Source organism: Pseudonaja textilis, chromosome Z (assembly GCF_049901715.1).
Source record: "Pseudonaja textilis isolate UNSWEBS1 chromosome Z, rPseTex1.2, whole genome shotgun sequence".
Classification (NCBI taxonomy): domain Eukaryota; kingdom Metazoa; phylum Chordata; class Lepidosauria; order Squamata; family Elapidae; genus Pseudonaja; species Pseudonaja textilis.
The window spans coordinates 13,207,447-13,232,737 of NC_142008.1; the positions used below are offsets into that span (position 1 = coordinate 13,207,447).

Here is a 25,291-nt window from a genome sequence, read left to right on the forward strand (position 1 = left end):
AGTTGTGGTGGTGGTGGAAATAGAAGCAGGAAGGAGTATTTGAGTTATTTTTTAAAATAATAAAGGTTGGGAATGAATGAATGAATGAATGAATGAATGAATGAATGAATGAGACAGACATACTTTGGATCCCTTCCATTAAGCAGAACCATCTTATGTTCTAACATTGTCTGCCTAAGCCAGTTGATTATTTCTGCTGAAGATCCTGAAGACAAATCATGATGGGAGGCAAACTACAGGAAAGGGTTGAAAAATAAGGCAGGGGAAAGGACAGAAGCACAAAACATTAGTCAACTAAGGCTTGGGTGATTCTAACTATTTGTGCAAGGGAATTTCCCCCCTCTCTTCTTCCTTGTTAAGAATCATCCAGTGAACAATCTGGCTGGTAGAATCAATCAAGATTCAGCAGTTTCTTTGCTGCTGGCTCAGCAGTTCCTTAAAACAAATAACTCTGGAAAGCACAATATCTTGTGTATACTGATACCGCACCAGAAAGAATTGCTAACAGTGAAGTTGCATGCTTCTGGAATGTCAGATACATCAACTGAGAAAAGCTTTACACCTTGCACAGAAGAAGTCATATTTAAATTGGAATTTTCATTATTGTAAAAGTGTCCAGTAGTTTTTATGAAATTAAGCTGACTGGAGACATTAGAATGGACTCTGAATTCATTGTTGTGAAGGTGGGCTATATTAAACCATGCTTTTATGGTTTTAATTTGGAATCAGAGAAAATTTATATGGCCGCCTACTCACACATGGTGACTCAAGGCAGCTTATTTATTTATTTTATTTATTTGTTAATTGCTTACAAGATAATAGGTATAAGTAAAAACATAGTCATGGATACATGGATACATATAAGAAAAATAAAAGAAACAACAGGACAGGGATGGTAGGCACATTGTTGCGCTTATGCACACTCCCTACAGACCTCTTAGGAAAGGGTGAAAAAACAAATCTGGTCATGTTGCCAACTTCAAAAGCCGATACAAAAATTTATGCCACCAGATAAAAACTGAATGCACCAATTATCACATTAAACAAGAAGAAAACCTTCTATGCACCAATTCCACCTGTGCTTTCTACAATTTTGTAAACAACAAACTAAAAGACTCGAGGTCGGTCCCATCCCTGAAAGGACCTAATGGTAAAGACTGCAAAGATGACCTATTAAAGCCAACCTCTTTAACACATTCTTTGGCTTAGTATTTGTAAACAGCAATGGATCAAGCCCAGTATTTCCTAGTCGAACCACAGACAACTACAACGATCTAATACATATCGATTTTACAGAAGACAATGTTGAAAAAGCACTACGCAATCTAAAACCATCTCTATCTATTGGAACGGATGGAATATGTGCCTACTTCTTAAAAAACTATCCACTGCCATAGCCGAACCTCTAAGCATAATCTTTGAAAAATCTTTCAAGACCAGCTCCTTGCCAAAACTATGGTCACAAGCCACGGTCATCCCCATCTTCAAAAAGGGAGACCCCAGCCTAATTAAAAATTACAGACCAATCTCTTTATGCTGTGTCACCTGTAAAGTAATGGAATCAATTATTAACCAATCCACCATCCTCCACTTAGAAACAAAAAACGTACTCTCTAATAAACAATTTGGTTTTAGGAAAAACTATAATGTAATCTGCAACTCTTACACTGCTAAAACATATGGACTACACAACTTGATCAGGGCAAAGCAATAGACACAATCTACATAGACTTCTGTAAAGCCTTTGATTCAGTGGTACATGACAAACTCCTCCTAAAACTAAAATCTTATGGTATCTCTGGACAACTGCATAACTGGATAGAAGCATTCCTGTCAAATAGACAACAAATGGTCAAAAATGGGACCGTCCTGTCAAATTCTGTACCTGTCAACTGTGGTGTCCCCCAAGGCAGTGTTCTAGGACCAACTCTTTTCATACTCTACATAAATGACCTCTGTGATCATATCAAAAGCAACTGTGTTTTCTTCGCTGATGATGTAAAGCTATTCAACACCACTGACAATACTGCTACCCTTCAAAAGACCTTGACTATGTATCAGAATGGTCAAACAAATGGCAGCTTCAAATATCCACAAATTAATGCTCTGTCCTATATGTTGGCAAAAAAAATCAGAAAATAAAATACAGGCTGAATAGTCAAGACCTTGTTGATGATCCAAACTCTGTCAAGGATCTTGGAGTACTGGAACCCACATTACGTATCTGATATTAACACAGTTGAGAAAGTCCAGAAATACAGTATTTCACAAGAAGAGTTCTCCACTCCTCTACTCATTTCAGAATACCTTATGCCACCAGACTCAAAAATTCTAGATCTAGAAAACCTAGAATTACGCCGCCTTTGGTCTGATCTAAGTATAGTATATAAAATCATACAATGATTTTATATACTATTCTTAGTATATAAAATGTCTGGAATGTCCTACCTGTCAATGAATACTTCAGCTTCAACCTTAACAACACAAGAGCAAACAATAGATACAAACTCAAGGTTAATTGCACCAAACTTGATTGCAGGAAATACGACTTCAGCAACAGAGTGGTCAATGTCTGGAATACTCTACCTGTCTCTGTGGTTTTCTTCCCAAACCCCAAAATTTTAACCTTAGACTGTCTACTATTGACCTCACCCCTTTCCTAAGAGGTCTGTAGGGGGCGTGCATAAATGCAGCAACGTGCCTACGGTCCCTGTCCTATTGTTTCTTTTATATATATATATTAATTTTTCTTATAATATATCCATGTTCCCCTTGCGCATGTGCGCTTGTCATTTCTGGAGGCAGTGCTCATCTCTGTTACAATGCCAAAGAGCCAAAACTGTCCAAAGACATCTCCATGGTCATGTGGCCAGCTAGTCTAAACACTGGAGGTGCATGGAACATTGTAACCTTCTCACCAAAGTGATCCCTATTTTTCTACTTGCATTTTTATGTGCTTTCGAACTGCTAGGTTGGCAGAAGCTGGGACAAGTAATGGGAGCTCACTCTGTTACGCGATGCTAGTGATTTAAACCGCCAAACTCCTGACCTTTCTGATCGACAAGCTCAGTCTCTTAGCCACTGAGCCACAGTGTCCCAAAGGCAGCTTACAAAGATTTAAAAACACCACATAAAAGAAATATATAGGTATATAGGTTATTATAATTTGCTACATGGTTCTAGTTTGCTAAATAGTCAGTTCAGCTGAATTTGTTGATTTGCTTCCTGTAATAGCAAAAGGAAGTAGGTTGATCTTTTGCTAAGAGTTTAATAGGATGTTATTTTGTGATGCTATCTGCTTTCTGAAGATTGGGTAGAAAGGTGGACCACAAGAGATCTTACAGAATGATAGATTCCAAACAAAATATACAGATCTCTCTAACCAGAAAGCTAGAAGCAGTTGTTGAAAATGATATCTTAGTTTACAATTGCTAATAAGCTCATGCCGAACAAGTCATTTATATGTGGGTTTGGATAATTTTTTTCCTCAACAATGGAATAAATATGCGTATATTGATCTTTTTTAAAATTTAAAATAATAGATATTTTTGCCTGTTAATTTAAACAAAAAAGTTCCTAAGAAGGACAAAGGCTCTTTGATTTTATTTGACTTTATTCAGCTCTGAGATGAAATGATGAAATGATGAAATTTCTGACCAGCTAATCGCTGCTGTTGCATAATAATAGATGTAGTCCAAACTTTCTCCAATGATTTCAATACATCAGTGATTGTTAGCTGCAGAAGAACCATTCTGGAATATGGCATATGCCTGTTGGTTGGTAAGGATTTATTAAAGCAGAGTTAATCAAGTCCAGGCCACTGGGTTATCTTAGATCTGACACAGTGCTGCCATCTGTAAGAAGATAAAAACCAGTAGCAGTAAGTGCTACTTAGAATTGCAAGGAGCTGGAACTTGCATCTCAATGGATTGTGATAAATCAGGTATTGCTAAATGTAATTTAGTAAAAGCCGGTGTAATCAAACATGAAATGAAATTAAGCAGGGCACGATGTGATGATTTGCCACAGGCTGCTTCTGTCATATGAAAAGCAGTGGCATTCATGCAGAGTCCGTGTACAGAACAATGCACTGCATTTTGAAAACTCTGAGCCACAATGTGGAGATGCCACACTAGCAATTGCTCTTGGACTGGTGCCCAAAAAGCTTTGGAAAAGATAAGGTGTCAATGGCTTTTGTTTTTTTTTAAAAAAAAAGCTGGAGATTTTGGTAGTCGTTCTGCCTGACATTCTTTGTGAAAACTTTGACACCCTGTAAAAAGAGTCAGAATGTACCCAGCCAGCTTTCCTTAACTGGATCCCTAGAACAGTCATTGACTGCCTTTGGCTGATCCCCAAAGACTAACCAGTGCCAGACATAGGTTAGCACTTGAATGAGAGATAAGCAGGAAATCTTAGATTTCTGGACTAGAGTAGAAAGTCATTATACATCCCTGTAGAGAATAAGGAACATGTTTGAGATATGCACTACTATCTACATCAGTGGTCAACCAGTGGGCCAGGGACCACTGGTGGTCTGCGAGAAAATTTGGTGGTCTGCAGAGAACTGTCACCCCCAAAGCATTGTTTCTTTCTACTTCTTTCTTCTTCTGCCTTTGGCTGCATGCAAGGAAAGCAGCAAAAGTCTTTCTCTCTCCCAAACTCTGCCAGAGTCTGGAGCCCTGAAAAGCATCCTGCTCCAAGAAGCTGCACTGGCATGACAAGTCTCACAAAGACTCATTTCTGGAAGAATTTGGAGGAGAAAAGAAAGACTTCTGCTGCTTCTGCTGCTTTCCTTGCATGAAGCCAAAAGTCTCTCTCTCTTTCCCCCTGAGAATGGAGCTAGAGACGGTATCCTGCAATCCCAAATAAAGAACAATTGATTGGTAGGAAAACGGAATGGAAAATTTTCTTGCAGACTTTTTTGGGGATTTTCCCAGGGTCTCTGGTCTGTGGGATTTAAAATTATAAGTTTGGTGGTCCCTGAGGTCCAAAAGGTTGGGGACCCCTGATCTACATAGTTAACTAGGGGGAAAAAAGGAGTGAAACATTTTTTAAAGGTCCAAATACAGGAAGTCTGTAGAGATTCTCGGTCATCCAGGTCATGGTTGTCCCAAAGATGCCTTTTTAGGAGTCAGCTGGACTTTTTTGTTTTTCTTTGAAGACGTTTTGCTTCTCATCCAAACCCTCTAAAAGGATGCAAATGACCAGCTATCTGCAAGGAATATAAATATGTGGCATTGCGAAGAAGGCAACATAAAGATGTTGAACTTGATTTAAGAGATATTTTATTTTAGGTAGTGTCAGCTCTCATAAATGAGCTCAACACGGTGAAAATCCAGCTTTCTTTAACTGGGTGCCTTTTAATATATGCACACAAATCAGCTGGCCTTTTACTTTATGGCTTTTATGAATATATACTGTAACCAGGATTAGCCTTTTACAGTATATAGGGAATCTTCAGATAATTGGCTTCTAGTTTTAAGACTGCCATAGCAGAGTAAACTACAAGGAGTCTTGACTTACGACATTTTGTTTAGTGGTTATTCGGAGTTACAAAGTACCAGAAAAAAGAGACTTATGGCTATTTTTCATGCTTGCGGTATCCCATGGTCATGTGATCAAGGTTCACACCCTTAGCAACTGATTCATATTAATGACGGTTGATGTTTCTGTGATCCCATTTTGTGACTTTTTGACAAGCAAAGTCAATGAGGAGGACAGATTCATTTAACCACCGTGTTACTAACTTAACAACTACAGTGATTCACTTAATAGCTATGGATGAAAATGGGGTTAAACTCAATAATTGTCTCATTTAACAACATAAATTTTGGGTTCAATTATGGCTGTAAGTCAAGGACTACTTGTATATACAGGTAGCCCTCGACTTACAACAGTTCATTTAGTGACCATTCAAAGTTGCAATGGGACTGAAGAAAAGTGAATTATGACCATTTTTCACACTTACATCTTTTGTAGCATTCCCACGATCTTGTGATCAAAATTCAGATGCTTGGCAAATGGTTCATACTTACAACCATCACTGCGTCCTTCTTTCAAACAAAATCAATGGGGAAGCCAGGTTCACTTAACAACTGCGAACTGCAGTGGTTCACTTAATAACTGTGGCAAGAAAGATTGTAAAATGGGGTAAAACTCACATCACAAATGTTTCACTTAGCAACATAAATTCTGGGCTCAATTGTGCTAATAGAATAGAATAGAGCTGGAAGGGATCTTGGAGGTCTTCTAGTCCAGCCCCCTATTCAAGCAGGAGAACCTATACTATTTCATCTAAGTGACTGTCTAGTTTCTTCTTAAAAACCTTCAGTGATGGAGTGCCCAGAATTAATTCAGCTATTCCACTGGTTAATTGTCCTCACTGTTAGGAAGTTTCTCCTTAAGTTGCTTCTCTCTTAAGTTAGTTTCCAACCATTATTTCTTGCCTTGCCCTCTGGTGTTTGGAGAATAATTTGACCCTCCCTCTTTTTTGTGGCAGCTGCTTAAATGCTGGAGTATTGCTATCATGTCACCCCTAATTCTTCTTTTCTTTAATTAGCCAAACCCAAATCCTGCATCTGTTCTTCATATGTTTTAGCCTCCAGGCCTTTGATCATCTCAGTTGCTCTTCCCTGAATTTTTTCCAAAGTTTCAACATCTTTTTTGTAGTATGGTGACCAAAAGTGATTGCAGTATTCCAGGTGTGGTCTTACTAGGGTTTTATAAAGCGGTATCAGTACTTCATGTGATCTTGATTCTAGGCCTCTGTTTATACAATGCAGGATTGAATTAGCTTTTTTGCTGCTGCTGCACACTGCTGGCTCACATTCAGGTGATAATCCATTAAGACTCCAAGGTCCCTTTTACAGTTACTATTTTTGAACCAGGTCTTGCCTTATCTGTATTTGGTTTTTCTGTGTAAATGTAAAACTTTGGTTTTCTCCACATTAAAATTCATTTTGTTGCATAGGGACCATTGTTCAAGTTTGTCAAGATCTTTTTGGATTCTGAGCTTGTCTTTTGGGCAGGGGTGGGATTCAAAATTTTTAACAACCGGTTCTGTGGGCATGGTGTAGTGGTGGGCGTGGCTTGGTGGTCATGTGACTGGGTGGACATGGCTTGGTGGTCATGTTATTGGCTGGGCATGGCCAACTCAATATCACTCACATCGAGGCACGCATCTCTTCACCTGGCCTCTCATGACTGTGGGGATGCTGCAACAGTCATAAGTGTAAAAAATGGTCATAAGTCATTTTTTTAAGTGCCATTGTAACTTTGAATGGTCACTCCACACAAGCAGATTACCAGCAAAGGAGGGGGAAAAAAACTCCAGAGAAGTTCCAGAGACAGGAAGTCCAGTCCTGCCAAGAATGTCATAAGGGTTAATGGAGAGGCAGTTTCTGTAAGCAACACCAGAATGTTTCCTTCCTGCCTTCCTTACAGGATTAGGCCAGTAATTTCTTCTAACAACCGGTTCTCCGAACTGCTTAGAATGTTAACAACCCGTTCTAGTGAATAGGTGTGAACTGGTAGAATCCCACTCCTGTTTCTGGGGTATTGGCTATTCCTGCCAGTTTAGTGTTATCTGCAAATTTGATGAGTTGAGAACTACCGGTATTGGAGGAACAAGGCAACAACAAAATACTTTTGTGGAATCCTTTTGGGCTCTCTGAACTTGGTTATTTGCTTGGGGACATGTCATTATCCAATATCATTGTTACCTAGTTTGGGTAAGAGAAGCAGACAACCAGACAACCAAGCTCAGTGAGCAACAAAGGCTCCACAATTCAATCCTGAGCCACATACATTCTCTTTTACCGAAAACACTTTTGCTTTATCAAAAAAAAAAAAAAAGCTCAATAACTTGTTGAAAAAAATTTTTTTCTCTCTGTACAGATACGTATAAGGGACAGTGGAGCAGATAATGAGATGCATCTAGTCACATTGATCTGTGACAGGGGAGATATACAAAATCTTTGTAGCAGTTGGTTTTAATGGTAGCTTTCATCGATCTCTGACACTGGCAAAGATTGTACACAAGAGTAGGCATCTAGAAGGTGAAGGAAGCCAGGTGAGTCTATTCAATGTCTTGGTCCAAAGACTACTTTGGGTGATTGAAATGGGCTTACTGGAATCTTCTGTGTGTTCAATAATGGGTTTTATCACTGATCTATAGACCTTTTCCAGTTGTGTTTAGTTAAATAAAGAAACTTCCCTTTTGTGAGGTATTTCCTATAAACATTTACAAAAGCTGGGGTTTTTGAATTCTCAAGCATCAACATCTTCAAAACTGGCCATAATGTCATGAAATGTATAATTCTTGTGTTTTTTAATTAAAAGATCATAGCAAAATATATTATATTCTTCATACTTGCCATAGCCACTAGATGTCAGCATATTCTTCAGAATCTCTGCTGTATGGTGTAAGACAACAATAATGGTTTTTAAAAAAATCTTTTTTCTTTTTTTTTAAGGGGACGCTATAAGCATTTGGAGAAAATAACATCTTTTAAAATAAACTGATACTACATTTTAAAACACACATATAAATTACATTGCTTATCTGATAGGGGAAGGCTGCGTGGAAAATAGTCTATGATTTGAGAATTAGCTTTATATGCCAAGATGTTTGTGTTGCTATTTACTCCGCTACTATTTTGTGAATGGTTACTCTTAGTAATCTAATTTTCGTGCCTGTTCTTTCAATGCTTTGTTTCTTTCTGACCTTAGCATTGACAATCTCTGTTCCAATTGTAATTGTAAATTAGTATGAACACGTTGTGATTTGAGGAAGTTTATTACAATTCACGAAAGCTGAGGCTATAATAAATTTATTTAAGGTGCTGCAAAACTCTTACATTTTTCTGCTGCAGTGGATAGGCAGAATTACACCTCGCCAGATTTATTCAGTTTAAAGGATGTACAAGACAAGGCTAAAATGGGGTTAGGGAATTTGTAATTCAGCATATTGATGTGAACTAGATTGCTGCATTAAGCCATAATATGCTTTATTTATCTACTTTGCAGATTATGTGAACACAGTAATTGTTGATCCAGCACAAGTGAAACAGGTTCAGATATGGGTCACAAAGAAGACCAATTATAATGAAAATAAGTCCTTTCAGGAATACTTTAAAGATTAAAAATGAGGCTTTATGTTTAGCCTGGAGAAGAAAAACACTGCTACTATACAAAGAGGGCTAAAACCATGCAATTAAAGATTCTTAAAGATCCAGAAGACAAAATCAGATCCAATGAATTTAGGTTACTAGAGAGGTACATTTGAGTTGAGCATCAGTAGGAACAGCTCAACAATCAATAGTTTAGCATTAGAATGCATTTTCATTGATGAGGATTTAGATCTCTTATGTTGAGCAGGAAAAGAATAGATGACCTCTTGAGACTCTTTGCAGTAATAAGATCCCAGCATATTGGGGAATGGGCACCCAAATCCCAAAATACAATGTCCTGATACGGTAACACAAGTTATATGGTTTGAGTTTTGGTTATATCCAGTGGTGGTATACAGCTAGTTTACACTGGTTTGGGTGAATTACTTGTCAAATCCACCCCACCCCCATACCCCCGCTGTTATCAAAGTGGATCCTGGGCACTTTGCTGCAATGGAGAAACAGGCAACGGAGTGGCCAGCATGAGGAAAGGAGAAGGCCACTTTCCCTCTTTCTTCTCTCTGCTCCTCCTCCTTCCCTCATGGCGGCCACTTCTTTGCCCCTTTTGCCACTGCAGCACAGTGGCCAGGATCCATTTTGATAGCGGTGTGTGTGTGTGGGGGGGTAATTTATCAATTGGTTCACCCAGGTCAGGTTGGCCATTATGGGAGACTCATCCTGCATATGTGGTGGAGCTGGAGGATGGGTCATGCCTTCCACAACAGTCAACCTCACCCTGGGCGAATCCGGTTGGTAAATTATTTGAATCTCACCACCGGTTATATTTTACCTTTTCTGCTGGATTTTAGGTTTATGTAGGGATGCCAAGACATCCCAGGATCTCCCATTGCGAAAATAGACTTTGGGTCTAATCCAACTTCTTACCCATTGCATCGGCTCTTTGCATCTTAAAGGGGAGTGTTTAAAAAAAAATACAGTCCTGCCTGCATTGTGAAATGATGAATTCCATTTTACTGTTTCAAGATCCCACTTAAAAGGAAGGATGGAACTGACTTGACTGCTTGTATTCATTAGGTCTGACCTGTCTTGTTTTGGAGAGGGTTTTAAAGGAAGATGTCTACAACAATCTGTACTGCTTCACTGAATTTGTAATGAAAAGGAACTGCTAAAATGCTTAAGGACTTAGTCGAGGATTCCGGGAGCTGCTTCTTATCTATCTGTCTTATCTATGGCTGGAGTCACAGAACACAATTTGCTATATCTGATAAACCAGTCTCACCACATGCTAAACTTGGTAGTGTTAAATTTGGTTAAGGTCTCTTTTTTCTTCAGCTTAGCATCTTAAGTGGGCTCAGTCAACTGGTTCTGAATAATTTGGTATACGATAGGAAGCCAGAAAATATATTAATTCACCATTAGGCATGTTGTACTTGAGGTAGGTCCATGGAGGGTTAAAAAATATTAAGAAAGTGGCCACAGTTGTAATTTAGAAATGTGACCTTTTTTATGAGTGGCACATCTGCTACACATAATAAAGGGAGAAGGTTTTATTGCACGGTTGCTACCATCATCTTGATTTTTTTTTTTGATAAAATCTCTTTGTTGTAGCTCGTCTAGCTGTTTATTAAAGGTTCTTGTTGGGGGAACAAGAAAGTCCAGAACCTCTTTGTGCACGCTGTTTAAAAAAAAATGTCTGTGAAATTTTCCTGGAAGGTACAAGAGTTAGTTACACCCTAAGTGTTAAATCGTGGTGATTCTTTTTCTTCTTGTTGTCTTCCAGTGCTCTTGCTAACATTGTTCTTTTCCATTCAGCACTGAACTCATAAGAACAACAATATGTCTCAAAAGTGCTTTTTCGAAAGGAAAGATCAGTTCTAAACTAACTTCAATTAATCCTTCCATCATCTCCACCATTCAGCACCTTTGGGACAACCATGCCCTGGATGACTGAAAATCTCCATAGTTATGTGCTTTGGGATGAGCATCCTTCGAATGGTGCGGGAGTATGAATGGATTTCCAGGAAAAAAATGCAGAGTACAGGAAACATTCGTGCTTCAGTTTGAGAGGCAGACAATGCAGACTCACTGTGTCCAACAGTAAAGGGATACAGGGCAAAGAAAAACATCGTGCAGAAGGCTTCACACCCATTTGCACAACCTCAGGTGATCCTGAGGTCACAGATAAACCTCCAGGTGGCCTCAATGATGCTCTAAAAGGATGAAAATGATCAGCTGTAAGAAATGTAAATCCTTCCATTTCCCACCATACAGTCAGAGCTGAAGAAGCTTCTTGGATGAGAAGCAAAAGGTCTTCAAAGAAAAACCAGGAAGCCCAGTTGCCTCATGAAAAAGCACCTTTGGGACAACCATGAACATCTGAAAATCTCCATAGACATTCTTGGACGAAAAGTAAAACTTCTTCCTCAAGGAAAAAACAATCTAGTTGTTTTTTGAAGCAACTATGACCTGGAAGACGGAAAATTTCCATAGACAAGGACAATACTTTGCCTAGGAAACATACACTGACACAATCCCTGAATAAATCCAGTGAAGAGAAGGATGGACAGAAAGAACGAAAGAGAAAACATATTCAGTATAAACAACGCAAAACAGTTTTCTGAGTTTCTTCTCTTGCTCTGTGCAGTGGCTGCAACACCACATCTCAAAGGCTTTGAAGATGCAATGGGGCAATTTCCCCTTGCCCTTCTCTTGAAGCCCCCCTCCCACTTCAAAGTATAGACCAGTATTTCAAACGTTCCGTCAGATTAGTATTTTACATGCAAAACAATAAAACCAATCATTATCGGTGCTGGACTATTTTCTTCAATATTTATAGATAAAATACAGCGGAGAGGGAGACCACAAATGAATTTCCAGAATGGGGTGCAGGGTGGTCAATGATGGTCAAGAGCAACCAAATTTGGGTTGCTTTAGATAGCAGCAAAAAGGAGGCAGAAAGTATAGCCTTTGATATCGTCAAGTGGTGGTCTGGTGGCACCAGATAGGATCGCAGCCCAAATAAAAGTCCTAATAGTAACTCTCCAAGGCTTCAAAAGTTCTTGCCCACTCTATGGTGTGACATTTTGTGAGTCATCTCCTCATCCATTTATTCAGTTTTTCTTACATAACATAAAATGCCATTTTATAGCGTCTAAATGCTTCTTGTTGATATGTCCAACCAGGTTTAGGGGTTTATGCAAATTCCAAATTTGCGATGACACTCATCCAATGAATCATAACAGAGTTAATTTAGTCTCAAAAGACACAATCTTGCTTGGGGTTGACCTACCAAAGGGTTAACTCTCTTTTCCAGCATTTCTTATCAAGATGAAATCTTAGATAGTTCCCATTTTTCTAGGCTTTTCATCCCTGTGGCACTCCAGCTTTGTGTCTTAAGGGGAAGAAGACAATAATAATTGGAAGAAATCCATGATGTTTGATCAGAATCTGATCAAATTGTATCACCAGCTAGTTTTCATTATGAACAACATAGGAAATAAAAATGGTAGAAATAGGGAAGAGAGTGATAACCATCTCATCTTCCTTCATGGTGATCAGGAAGGCAAAAAATATGGCCGATGGATGAGGGACCAAGCCATCCAAAATTATCGGCTGCCAGCAATAGTTAGTCAGTTGACTGGGAATAGGGATGGGGGGAGGGAGGGAGGGAATCAATCCAAGGAAAATATTCCTTTCTCCAACACCTCTCAGTTGAGTTCCAAAAAGAGAATGTTAGACATTTAATCTCTTTCCTTCAGGCCTTTTCTTCAAAGAAAAAGAAAAGAAAAGAAAAGAAAGAAAAACAAGTTTTGCAAACGGAAGATCAGCATAGCATCAAAGTATTTATATATTTGTGCATTTATGGCCTACTTAGCCCTGAGCTGGTTTTAGCTGAGCTGCAGTTGCACTCCCAACCAATCAGCTTCTTCAAGGGGCTTGGAAGAGTTTTCCTCTGCAAAAGCTCTCACTTGCTGTGTGGGAGGATGCCAAATTGCTCCCATCCCATCCATTTTCTTATTAGCATTACCAGGACCATTCCAGAAAAGAGGCAACTTGCAAATGTGATGTTGGACTCCCTGCCCCATACGTCCTGCAAAGTTTAAGTGGTGTGCCTGGCTATATTTCCAGCAGGGTCATCTTATTTGCAGCTCACAAAAGTTGGCTACACCTCCTTGCAAATCCTAGCCATAGCACAATGAGGGAGGTGGATTAAGTTGCATCTAAGCAAGTTGCCAGATTGATGCTCTGCTTTTGGGATGCTGCTGGTGAACTCTATTTCCATGGCAACTGCATTATGTCACATTAGCCTGCCCTCAGTGTTACTTAGAGCATCAAGGTCTCAGTGAGTGCCTAATTTACTGGTGAGATCCAAACTAGGCTAGAATCTCAGGTGGGGCTTGTTAGGAAGAGATGGGTGTTTTCTTGGCCAGGTTATTCTTTAGGATGTTTCCGTTGCAAGAGCTATTTACACCTTGAAGGTGTTAGCATTCCAAGGAGAGGGGGCGAGGGAGGGAGGGAGAGGGGGAGAGAAAGAGAGAGAGAGAGAAAGAGAGGAGAATGAGCAGCAAAAGATGCCTTCCTAAAGCACAGATCATTGCACAATCTCACTTACTTCCAGTTTTCCCCCAAGCACACATTCTTCCCCCTTAAATTGTAGCATTTCCAAATTCTAGAACCTCAGCTGTTAATTGCAAGAATGGAAAAGAGAAGAGAAAAGAAAAAAGATGCAGAGAATACGCTCCTTCTTCTATAATTCTCAGCTGATTTACAAGAACAGAATGCTAGAGTGTCGATTTCCTTCCTTAAGAACTTTGTTTTATATATATATATATATATATAAAAACCCCACCAAAGCAAGTTCTGCAAACCAAAGGTCGTTATAGCAGGTAGCATCTGATCATCCTCAGTAATCTTACAGCAAATCCAGAGAGGCATTATCTTGGCCACAATTCAATAATGCAGCAAGCAGAATGGTGGCAATGGAGAACATCTTTCATCTAAAAAAACAATTGCACCAGGAAGGACCTCTGGCCTTTCAGTATGGTTTCTACTTGGTCCTTGTTTGGACTGAGGTGAGTGGGTGAAATCAAAACTGATTACTATAGCTTTTATCAAATTATAGCAAGATTTGTTTGATAAATACTGTATATGTGATTAGGCACTGAATTCTTTTTATGAGTAGGTAATAGATTGGATTCTATAAACAATTAAAAGTCAGCACATGCCAACTACATAATCTGCATCATATTGGAAATATCAAGAATATTGATTTGAAAACCAGTTTAATCAAGTAATAAAGGCAATGGACTAGGGGTCTATTAGCTTGTAGCTTATCACCTATAAAGTCTTCCATGGCACAGGTGAGGTCATTTATGGAATCATCACTTTACAACTATTTCTGACATCTTAGGAGCTCCATCAGAGAAGGCTTTTGAGCAAAAAGACAATGTCACCTGCCAGGGCAAGTTTACTTTTTCTTTAGAAGCATCTGTCCTATGGGAAAAATATATATCTCTATTTGCCTTCTTCATTCATGAGCTATCTGTTCCCCCAAGTATTGGGTCAAGATAGCGGGATGGCCACATCTAAAACATAAGACCTTGAACGAGTTAGCATTTGTTGGTCTTAGTTATCTCTATTCTTCTTGTTGTTATGATGGCTATTTCTGTTACCCTTCGTAGAAGAAGGCAGTCATAATATTGAGAAAAGAATGGAAGAACCGTTGGCAAATAAGACACTATAAATGAAAATCCAGTCCTGGGAAAAGTAGTAATGTGAGATAAAGACCAAAAGATAACCTCGCTTTGGTTTTTTATTGATTTCAGATGTGGAACAGACCTTTCTAGATTCTGATACTAAATTCTGTAACAATAGTCTTCCAGGCATCCTTGAGGTTTCCCGACTCGGCCAGCTGTGAAAGGTTTAGATTCCATTATTCTATTGTTGTTTTGTGTTCCAAGGTATTTTAAGTACACTGTATTACTTTAACACAGAATAATAGAGTTGGAAGGGGCCTTGGAGGTCTTCTAATCCAACCCTCTGCTAGAGTAGGAGACTCTATACCATTTCAGATAAATGATTGTCAATTCATATAAACGATTGTCCAGTCTCCTTCTGAAAACCTCCAGTGATGGAGCACCCAAAACTTCTAAAGGCAAAAGCTATTCCATTCGTTAATTGCTCTCACTGTTAGGAAATTCCTCCTTAGTTCTAGGGTTATATGGAATGTTATATGATTTTCTACTGTATTCAACTTTACTTCCTTGATTTCATGTTTCTTTAAGTTGTAAGCCACCCAGAGCCATTCTTAGAATTAGCTAGCCATATAAATAAAAATCAAATCACTAAGCAGGCAATAAAAATGTTGGCAAGAAAGCTGTATGGGCTTGTCCTATAGTTAGGAGAAGTCAGCTCAAACACAAACACACATTCTTTTATGTCTAGATAGCTTGTCTTCATAACCTTTGGGAGCAGTAAGCAGAAAAATGGTTACCTTCTGATATCCTTCTTTGGACCTATTATTTTTTCTCCTGCTAATGCAAATATTTCAGCCAATATTAGCAGGAGAAAAGATAATAGGGGGTAAGAGGTAGCACCTGCCTATCCCTATGTATCAAGCTATGTGAAACTTCTGCCTATACATTATAATCATGTTTATCCATTTCTAGTACTCTTATTGTATTCATCTACCCTGTTTGTACCCATTCGTACAATCTAGGAATTGCTATTTCAGGCAATTTATGCCAACACGCACATTTCAGACATTTCAGGCAACAAGTGTCACTGCAGTAAACTTTGTTTTAAAGAGATTGCCTTTTTTCAAGAGTGTCTACCTGCTCAGACAGATTGAGCAGAATGGACATGTTGCAGATCCTTTCCACCAAAGAATGTCAGTGAGCTTTCTCTGCAGTAGCCCCTGATCTTTAGAACATTCTCCCTTTGGAAATCAGCTACAGTCCTGTTAGCTTTTCATGATGCATTAAAAACTTTGTTGTGTTTCTGAGTCTGGGATGCCGAATGAATCAAGGACCCCATTTTCTGACTAGGTTGCTAATGGGACAAATATCTTACTTCTGTGTATGTTTAATTTGGATCTTTTAAAATATTTTTATAGGGCAGCATGATGGTTCATCTGTGAGGACCCTGGGCTTGTCAGATGGAAATCGGATAGCTCAAGTTCAAGACCCAAGAGCCACATGACAGAGTGAGTTCCTGTTATTCATCCCAGCTCCTGCCAACCTAGCACTTTGAAATAAATGTGTAAATTTGAGCAAATAAAAAGGCATCACTTTGGTGAGAAAATTACAGCATTCCAGGTTCTCTTCAGTGGTGAAATTCAACCACCTTGGGACAATTTGAATTGGTTCAGAGAGGTGGTAGGGATGATTTGAATTGTTTGGCCCCACCCACCCTCACTTGCCTTTCTCCTTTTAGAGACTGAGTCCCACCAAACCACGCCCACAGAGCCGTTAGGGAAAAATTTTGAATTTTACCCCTGGTTCTCCTGGTTGAGATTCTAAGAGAAGCACTGCTCCCTCAGCTCAGTCATGACTGGACAGCAGAAACTTTTAAACTTCTGAAGTAGATAGATAGATGGATGGATGGATGGATGGATAGATAGATAGATAGATAGATAGACAGACAGATAAACAGACAGAGGGGGAGAGAGAGTGAGATAGCAGACAAACAGATAGATGTGTATCACATACACATACACACACACATAAAAGAATCACACACACATGCATACATGCACACTCACACCCATACACTCTTTTTTGAATTGTAAGGCTCCCAGAGTCATTGACTGAGAAAGCTAAAGAAATTGAATTATAAATGAATAATGTTTTTGTATGTATATGTATATAGTGGGAGTGGAGTGGAGTGGAATGTAATATTGAACATAAATATGTTGAAGTATATAGTTAATGAAACTGGGTTGTTAAGATTCTTCATTGAATCAAAGCAATATTAATTTGTACACAAGAATAGTAATTGCACATGAGTACACATTCTATGAAGGCATACAAACCAGATTTATTGGAAATTTAATGCCAGGCTGGGAAAACTACGGGTTACTGAAGAAATAATTAAATAATTGGAGATACTATTGGCTTTCAAGACATTGGTGACACTGTTGGCCTTCAAGAATAGGACAGGACACTGCTTTTTCCTCCTGGGAACAGTAGATTGGTGGAGTTGGCAAGGAGCAATTTACTGATGAATGCAAATTTTATTAAAGCTTTAACCTTGTTGTTTTAAACTTTTCTTTTAGTTTTTCCAGAAAATGTGTGCTATTGTTTGGTTCACTCTGCTAGATAAATAATAAACTGTATTAAGTTTGTTTAACAAAAATAAATAAATAAATAATCACTGGGCTGCAGTATGCCACATAACACGAGATGGCAGCAGATCATTAGAATTTTGTGTATCTGTTTTGCTGCCATCTAGTGGCTATTTGCCTTTTGCAGACCAGTTATAACAGCCTTATTTAAATAATAAATATCCTAGGTTGGGTAGTGAAATGTCTGCAGGAAAACAACCAAGCTCAGACAGTATCAAGGACCCTTCTTTTCAACCCTGAGTTACAAATAGACTCCCTTATCAGTAAGAAATATCCATCCTACTCACCTACTGTTATTCCAGATTAGTCTGTTTCCAATAAATATAGTGGGCAGAGTGTGCCAGCTGGTGAGCCAATTCATTCAAAATACATATAGCTGGGCTACAAATCTAATAATAGGACATGTATCATAATTTCTTTAAAAATAATAAAAGCAGATGTCAGCTAGCGATATATGGCAGGTGTGTTGTGCAGGCCATTTGAAAGTATTAAATAAATACTGTGCTGCCAAGAAACATTTTGTGGGCTGGCATCTAATAAAACTTGGGTGATGATTATTCCCTTCACATCCCTCCTTTAAAAAAAAAAAAATCAACCTTTTTGTCTCAATCCTTCAGTTTCTCTATTCTCTTTTGTCTAGGTCCATAACCAAGCTACAGCCTGCATAGAATCATTTGCTTTTTAAAAAAAAAATAATTCAGCAGCATAAATTACACACTTAGTTTGAACCTGGAATTCATTTGGAACATCTGCCATTTTTCCATAATGTTGAAAAATACTTTTGCTTTTTATTTATTTATTTTTAAATTTGGGGGGTGGGGTGGGGGAAATCTACTTTTTTGCATAGGCGTCTTTTCCCATCACTTGTCCTCTTTTGCCCTCACAATGAAAAAATTGCATCCGTAATTCTGACTGAAAGATTTCAGTTACTGAAATCTGAGACTTGAGATGTTCAAACAGGATCCTGACTGGATAAGACTGAGCATGTTTCTTATTCAAGAAAGGAAGCCGTCAGAAACGGGCCGTTTAAAAAGAAGAGGAAGAAGAAGAAAAAATGCTAAAGGAATAACACCTGGGGAATAAGAATGCCAAATAAAACCGGGGAAAGGAAAAACATTGAGAATACATTACCATTACCTTGCCAACATTGCCAGATTTAAATGCAAAGTGCTAACGGTGAAGGGTTATTTTATTTTATTTTGTTTTGTCGGTGAAATTTCAATTTGTTTTAGCTTGTAAGTAAACCAAGATGGATGTTGACCTGGGACATATGGAGAATTAAAAAAAAAAAACAGGCTTCGTTCTGCATATAGCTTGTTAATGAAAATCTGGGCCTCCCTGCCTTTAGCAGCAATTTCTTGACAAGAAAGTTTTGTTATATTGACTTAGTTGTTACTGACAGCTTCATCCTTGCCACAGAGTATGTGAATGTGGTGAATGGGTTTCACCAGTCACTTTTTATTAATTATTTTAATATGCTGTCATGTCAATGATGCATTGCAAAAGGGACAATATAGAACACATGGCTCAGGCAGTTGATAAGTCTAGTAAACAAACCAGAAATGCTTCTCAGCACAGATCAGGATGGAATGTTTTGAATTACAAGTGACTAAGCTTGCTTGGATTGGCCGGATGGAAGAAGGGAATTCTGAGAGCTGAGGTTCCTTTTTTATTTACAAAGCTAGTCTTTGATTCACGACTTGTTGCTTAGCAATTGTTTTGAAGTTGTGACCAAACAGAAAAGGGGACTTGCAATCCGGATTCCAAATTCCAATGATTTCCCAGTGGTGGGATTCAAATTTTTTTACTACCAGTTCTGTAGGCGTGGCTTCGTGGGCGTGGTGTGGCTTGGTGGGCATGGCAAGGGAAGGATACTGTAAAATCTCCATTCCCACCCTACTCCAGGGGAAGAATACTATAAAATCCCCATTCTCTCCCCACCCCACTAACCTGCTTTCCAGCTCCATTCTCCTGTGCAAGGCAACAAAAGAAGACCCAGCTGATCAGCTGGGACTTGAGAGGCGGAGAATAGATGGGGGTGTGGCCAATCAGAGGTGCTGTTCTGAACTACTCAAAATTTCCACTACCGGTTCTCCAGAACTGGTCAGAACCTGCTGAATACCACCTCTGCCCCCGGCCCTCTTTGAAAACACACAACTAAACTTTAGGCATTTGACAACACAACTGCATTTACAACTGTTTGCATGTCCCATGGTCACATGGCCACATTTTCCAAATGTTTCCAGAAAATCCTTACTTCTGTTTTTTGGGCAAAATCATGCGCTTTGCAAATTTTATTGATTTGCTTAATGTTTTTGGCTAGTCTAAAGAAAAGAAGAATTAGGGGAATCAGTGGAACCGAAAGATAAAACACAAAGAACACAAAGATAAAAATGGTACCATATTTGTAATACCATTATAAATATATACATAAATGGATATAAAATGTGGTGATAAAAACTGTAATAAAATCTGGGCAACTCTAAGAAGTATGAACTTCAATTCCCAAATTTCCACTCTTTGACTTCTACTGTATTGTTTTCTTTCTTGTTAGAATAGAATAGAATGAACTGGAAGGGACTTTGGAGATCTTCTAGTCCAGCCCGCTGTACCATTTCAGATAAGTGGCTGTCTAGATTCTTCTTAAAAAGTCTCCAGTGATGAAACATCCACAATGTCTGAAAGAAATTTCTGTTCCACTGATTATTTGTTCTCACTGTCAGGAAGTTTCTACTTAATTCCAGATCTCTCTTTGATAAGTTTCTAACCATTGTTTCTTGTCCTGCTCTCTGATGCTTTGGAGAATAATTTGAACAACTTTTCTTTGTAGCAGCCCCTCAAATACTGGAATACAGCTATCATGTCACCCCTAATTCTTCTTTTCTTTAGACAAGCCAAAAACAAATCCTGCAGCTGTTCTTCATATGGTTTAGTCACCGGGCCTTTGATCATTTTAGTTGCTCTTCTCTGAACTTGTTCCAAGTCTCAACATCTTTTTTGTAGTATGATTACCAAAATTGCTTGTAGTATTCCAGATGTGGTCTTACTAGGGTTTTATAAAGTGGTACTAATATTTCACATGAATTTGATTCTATGCCTCTGTTTACATATTGAAAATTTTGGAATGGAATCAATTCTCACAACATAGATTTCTATGTAACTCAGATTAAATTCTTAATCCTTAATTCTTAATCCTTCTTTTAATAAGGCAAGACTGAATCCAGTTTTCTACACCTTTAGTTTGGTGCCTTTAAGTTGCATTAGGACTACAACTGGAACTCATGGCTAACATGTAGTCCAAATACATCTGGAGCAGTGGTGGGATTCAATTTTTTTTTTACTACTGGTTTTGTGGGTGTGGCTTGGTGGGCATGGCAGGGGAAGGATAATGTAAAATTTTCATTCTCTCCCCATCCCACTAATCTGTTTTCCAGCTCCGTTCTCCAATTCATCTCTGGATTTATCTGTCTGTCTGTCTGTCTGTCTGTATCAACCTACCTATCCCATCGTGTCGCTCATCTGTCTGTCTCTCTATATCAACCTACATAACTACGTCTATCTATCATCTATCGATCTATCTATCTATCCATCCATCCATCTACCTACCTACCTATCCACCCACCCATCATATGTCTCTTATCTGTCTGTCTCTCTATATCAACCTACCTACCTACCTACCAACCAACCTCTATCGATCTATCATCTATCTATCTATCCATCCATCTACCTACAGATAGATACAGATACAGATAATCAGAGTTGGAAGGGACCTTGTAGGACACCTAGTCCACCCCCCTGCCCAAGCGGGAGACCCTACACCATTTCTGACAAATGGCAGTCCAATCTCTTCTTGAAAGTCTCAACTGATGGCGCTCCCACAACTTCCAAGGGCAAGCTATTCCATTGGTTGATTGTTCTCACTGTCAAAAAGTTTCTCCTTGTTTCCAGGTTAAATCTCCCCTTGTTCAGTTTCCATCCATTATTCCTTGTCTGGCTACAGGTGTGCAGGGCAACCAAAGAAGACCCAGCTGATCAGCTGGGACTCAGGAGGCAGAGAATAGATGGGAGCGGGGCCAGTCAGAGGAGGTATTTGCTGGTTTTCCAAACTACTTAAAACTTCTGCTACCGGTTCTCCAGAACCGGTCAGAATCTGATGAATACCACCACTGATCTGGAGGCTAGCAGATGGTGGGGGGAGAGTGGGGAGGAATTTCTATTCAATTTTCAATTTATTCTAAGTAAAATAAGTAAGTACTTTGCTCAATAATACCTGTTCCTCGAGAATATGTTAATAGAATTGCAGGCTGATTACACAACCCTGAGGTTTTCAGCATAATGGGAAGCTGTCCTCTATAACCTAATTCTATCCCCCAATACCATTAGCTATGAAATTTGCAGCAACTAGGAGTCAGAGCAGTACTGGGGAATCTGTGCTGCTGATGTCACCAGTAACTTCTGAAGGGTTATAGTTTTCCAAATTTGTATGCGTTTCGGTTTCTTTGGGCTTACTGTTTTCTCATGTAGCTGATGGGAAGGCATTCAGAACTAGCATAAGCTATGTTAATATGCAAATCTGAATCTCTACACCAAATAAAACACAGGGACTTTACCAAGAGTATAGTGTAATTCTGACCAATCACCAAAAATATCCCAAAAGGTTTACATGGTGTCTTTTATTGTCCCTTTAATTACCAATATGACATTTGGACTAGATGGAACAGGCCTCTTCTTTTAAAATGAACTCTTCTTAAGTACAAGAATTATAGTTCAACTGGTTTCAGATAAGTGGCTAATTCTCTACCTCTGATGTTTCCATATGTTCATTGCACATCTGTAGTTAACGTTGTTTATGGAGAATTGTGGTCCTTTTGCTTTCTACTTTTGAGAGGAGAATGCAGCTTGCAAACAGGATATGATTCATAATGACCAATAGTATGGCTTGAAATTCTTGCAGTCTTTTTGTCTAAGCATAGCCCAGAGCAAAAGATCGGAAATTGAAAAGAACTTTTAGTGTGATCATAGTGTTTGCCCTTCTGCTCTGACACTCTAACAGATTGATGTGACCGTGATGCTGTTACACACGGATGTGAGAATCATTAAGAGGAATTTAAATGAGACTTAGGTTTTATGAATGGAAAATGTTTAAAGGAGTTTTAGGAAGTAGCATTGACCTTCTTGTGCTTTAGAAAACTCGGAATGATCCCTGTTAATCTGTAGCCATGAATTAATACATATTTAGGTAGCAGAACTTAATTCTTTGATGCTCAATCCACTGCTGATGCAATCAGGCAGGGGCCTCAAATAGAAAGCGATGAGAATTAAAAAGTGTCAACAGTTATGCTGCAGCACTAATTGGTATAGGCTTCCTGTGGGCTAGCCTACTCTTCTCTGCTGAGTGGGAAATGTTGTATCATCACCAGTGCTGGACCAAAAGTGCTTTTCCAAAAGGCAACTGGACTTTTTTTAAATTTTCTTTTCTTTTCCTTGGAAACATTTCACTTTCCATCCAGAAAGTTTCTTCAGTCTAGTTGCCTTTTGGAAAAAGCACCTTTGGGACAACTAGGATTGAGAATCTCCATAGACACCAATATTGGAATAAGATTCAGTGGGTAACCTTTAATTTTGTCTTTCACAAAATGTCTAACCCCTTGTTTGCTGTATCCGCAAATTCTCTGAGGGTGTATTTAGCAAGACCCACTTTTCTGGTTGGTTTATATTACGGTACTTTTATACCACCCAGTTCAATCAAAATTCTTCTGTCCTCAATTTTTTTTTTAAATGCAGTGCTCATGAAGAGACATTTCCCATCTGTCTTGAGCAACTAAACTTTTCTTTCTGTTAAACCTGCCCTTGGTGAGATTACCTAGTTAGTAATCTGCTGAAAACTAGTGTCCTCCGAATTTTACTACCTGATGGCAACTTCAGAAGAAAAGAACGGAGAAATATCAGGGAAGTATCTTTTTGTCTTTATCGCAGCTAACACGAGCATCAACCATTGTATTCACACATTTACCAAGTCATGTCCATTTATACAGAGAGATGATGAGCCTTTCCATGTCATTGATTTAAAATATCCTGCCATTTTTGAGTGGGTAGAACATTATACAGGCATGAAATTTACTGTCCTTCTTATCAGTTCCTCCCCTACCTCTGTTGCTTCTGTTCTGATTCACTACCAAAATGCTGTCTTGATTTGGCATGTGCAGCATGTGCGATAAGCAGAGTAGGCTTGTGTCTGAGTTGGCTGTCCTCCTATGCTCCCAGCTGGAAAAGCATCTGCAAATGAGAATTCTGCAGCTAGAATGGAGAGTCTGACTGCAGAACTCTGTCGATGATATCCAGGCTCCTTCTAGATCTTTCCTCCTATCCCGGTTCTATTAGTTTAGCTTAGTTTAGTTTACTTCATTGTCATTGCCCCTCGCACAATGGAATTAAATATCATGTTCAGTGTACATTATGACTATGAAAATAAACACAAACACATTTTATACATTGAATTGAAAACCCCTGATATGGCATTAATATTGCACTATACAGTAGAATTCAATAAAGTTACTGTCCTGGGATAGAAGCTGTTTTTCAGCCTATTTGTCCTTGTTTTTATTATTCTGTACCGTGTGCCAGATGGTAATAGTTCAAAAAAGGGTTCCTAGGATGAGATGGATCTTTTGGAATGTTTTGAACTTTCTTAAGGCAACAGGAGCTATAAAGCTCTTCCAAAGAGGGGAGAGGGCAACCAATGATCCTCTGGGCAATGACATTAACCCTCTGGAGTGTTGTCCTATCTGTCACCATACAGAGGCAAACCATACACAGGTGCAGTATATTAAAATGCTCTCTATGGTGCAGCAGTAGAAGGTCACCAGCAGTTTTTCATTTAGTTGTTGTTTTCTGAGAAGCCTCAGGTAGTATAATCTCTGCTGGGCCCTTTTGACCAGGGCTGCAATGTGGGCACCCCAGGTCAGGTCCTCTTTTATAGTAACTGTTCTATATTTGAATTTTAAATAGTACAATGGGATTGGCCTGTAAGATGGCAGGAAATTCGAAGAGCTGTCATTGGCCGCAAGCCACGAGCAGCCACTATAAAAGAGGCTGTCACGGCTCCGCAGTAGAGCAGTTCCAGAGAGACTAATAAAAAGAGCTGAAGTCTAACTGGTCTCGCGTCGTCTTTGCACACAACTTAACACTGGCGACGAGGGTGGGATATTGAGACAAGGAGACCAGTTGAGCATGTGGCCAGAAACCGAAATAGGCGAAATGGCCGGCAACAACTCGCTACCCACACTATTCAACCCAGCAATGGAAGACTGGGATTCTTACATCGACCGGTTCCTCATGTTCCTAGAAGGGAACGAGCTGCAAGGAATCTCCGATCACAGGAAGAGAGCCGTTTTCCTAACCCACTGTGGACCCACAGTGTTCAAGATGGCCAAGGCATTGGCAAAACCCCAGGACGTGAAGCAAATGGTGTATCCGGATTTAGACAGATTGCTGCGAGCCCATTATGCGCCAGCCGTTTCAAGCCTCATCAAGAGACACAGATTCTACAAGTGAGACCAAAAGGAAGGTGAGAGCATAGGGGATTTCGTTGCGGCTCTAAGAGACATTGGTGGAGCGTGCGAATTCCTAAATATGGACGAGGCCATGAGGAACCACGTGGTCCTCAGACTAAAAGACCTCACCCTACAGAGCCGACTGCTGACCAAACCCAACATAAAAGCAACTGAGGTTATCGCAGAAGCCACCGCAGCTGAAGCAACCCAAAAATCAGCAGCCACCATGCGACAAATGAACAAGGTAACACAAGAAACTCCGA

General features: G+C 39.2%; 1 protein-coding gene across 1 annotated transcript in view; it reads left to right on the forward strand.

Annotated features, from left to right (window-relative positions):
• LOC148123906 (endogenous retrovirus group PABLB member 1 Env polyprotein-like) overlaps positions 1 to 25,291 on the forward strand; it is an 83,470-nt gene that overhangs the window by 48,487 nt on the left and 9,692 nt on the right. Inside the window, exons 3-4 of the mRNA XM_087916160.1 lie at positions 7,897 to 8,071; positions 16,246 to 16,335. The gene's annotated coding sequence lies outside the window, so the exon portion shown is untranslated. The remainder of the gene's footprint in view (positions 1 to 7,896; positions 8,072 to 16,245; positions 16,336 to 25,291) is intronic.